This window comes from Leptonychotes weddellii, unplaced genomic scaffold (genome assembly GCF_054177405.1).
Source record: "Leptonychotes weddellii isolate Sample4059 unplaced genomic scaffold, ASM5417740v2 HiC_scaffold_26586, whole genome shotgun sequence".
NCBI lineage: Eukaryota > Metazoa > Chordata > Mammalia > Carnivora > Phocidae > Leptonychotes > Leptonychotes weddellii.
Genome location: NW_027858551.1, coordinates 1 through 1938, shown reverse-complemented (window position 1 = coordinate 1938; position 1938 = coordinate 1). Strand labels below are relative to the sequence as shown.

Here is a 1938-nt window from a genome sequence, read left to right as displayed (position 1 = left end):
GTTTCTCTCTCTCTCTTTCTCTCAAATAAATAAATAATTAAATCTTAAAAAAAAAAAAAAGAAGCATTTGCAAATTGTCGAGGGAAATTTGAAGGAAATACTCATCAAAATTATAAATGCACAAAAAGAATGAGATCTTGCCATTTGCAACGACATGGATGGAACTGGAGGGTGTTATGCTGAGCGAAATAAGTCAATCAGAGAAAGACATGTATCATATGACCTCACTGATATGAGGAATTCTTAATCTCAGGAAACAAACTGAGGGTTCCTGGAGCGCTGGGGGGGTGGGAGAGATGGGTGATAGACATTGGGGAGGGTATGTGCTATGGTGAGCCCTGTGAATTGTGCAAGACTGTTGAATCACAGATCTGCACCTCTGAAACAAATAATACAATATATGTTAAAAAAAGAAAAAAGAAGAAGATAGCAGGAAGGGAAGAATGAAGGCGGGGAAATCGGAGGGGGAGACGAACCATGAGAGACGATGGACTCTGAAAAACAAACCGAGGGTTCTAGAGGGGAAGGGGGTGGGAGGATGGGTTAGCCTGGTGATGGGTATTAAAGAGGGCACGTTCTGCATGGAGCACTGGGTGTTATGCACAAACAATGAATCATGGAACACTACATCAAAAACTAATGATGTAATGTATGGTGATTAACATAACAATAAAAAATTAAAAAAAATAAATGTACATATGCTCTGACCAAGTGATTACACTTCTGATTTGTCTTACAGATACTTGTACATGGACTCAATGTTCAATGTAGCATAGTTTATGACAAAAAAAAACAAAAACAAAACTGGAATAGCCACTAATGGAGGAATAGTTAAATTAACATACATAAGATACTATGTAGCAAGTTTTAAAACAGTATTCATTGTACACCAAAAGCAAAATTAAAAATGCAAAGATTACATTAAACCTGTTGGATAAAAGAAGTGCTAAAATTTTATGAAGTTGTCTAAGATATGGTTCTTACCAAATGTCTTGTGTCAGGCCTTGAAGCTTGTAACTGTTCAAATTCTTCTATTTTTGCAAGATCTACGTCTTCTTTTAGTTCCCATGTACTATCTTCATATGGTAATGAGCACCACTTTACTAAGTAGTAAATAACAGGCTGTAAAAAAATTTTTTTTTTCCATTTTACTATTTTGAAAAAGAGAACTTAGAAACAGTTTAAATATGCTTAACCCACATCAATAAAAACTAATGAAACATTTTCCAGTGTTTTTTAGGTCATCAATTTTTAAAAAGGAGTTAAGTTTTAACATTTGGAAAGTTTTAGGTTTTTCCTAAATAAAAAAATTTTCCCCTAAATATTTACCTCACCAGTATCTTTATCTTCACAAAAAGAGACTTCTAACACTCTGTCTACTTCAACGTAGTCTGGGTTAAATGGTTCCTCCTCCATCTAAAATTAAAAAGTAACTTAAGTGACAATTGACAAAGAAGTAGAAAGATTAAAGTGAAATAAACACAAATTTACTAGCTATTTTCTAGAACAGAAGCTTGATTTCAATTAAATTTTCAATAAATGGGACACTTCCATTTTAATTTCCAAAAGACATCTAAGATACGTGTCTATATTATGAATCACCACGTTATGTGTAATAAAACCAAATGAATAACACTAAGAAATAAGATACCTCAGACAAGTGACTCACTCTAGAAGACACATTCTTTAAAATTTTCCTAGAAGAGCCTCTGTATCTTTCTTGTGCCACTTGCCTCAGGTCTACGTGTTGAAGACCAATCACCCCACCTGCAGGCTCATCTCATCTCTCAGCTGCATCAAGCATTCTTTTTTTTTTTTTTTTTAAAGATTTTATTTATTTATTTGAGAGAGAGAGAATGAGAGACAGAGAGCATGAGAAGGAGGAAGGTCAGAGGGAGAAGCAGACTCCCCGCCGAGCAGGGAGCCCGATGCGGGACT

At 35.0% G+C, this 1938-nt stretch overlaps 1 long non-coding RNA gene across 1 annotated transcript; it reads right to left on the bottom strand.

Moving 5' to 3' along the window:
- Nucleotides 1-1047: 1047 nt before the first annotated feature.
- On the bottom strand, nucleotides 1048-1807 carry LOC145718965 (uncharacterized). Its single transcript, XR_014142121.1, has 2 exons — nucleotides 1330-1807; nucleotides 1048-1122 (listed from the first exon to the last, which is right to left on the bottom strand). It is a non-coding gene; the product is annotated as an uncharacterized LOC145718965 (long non-coding RNA).
- Nucleotides 1808-1938: the final 131 nt, after the last annotated feature.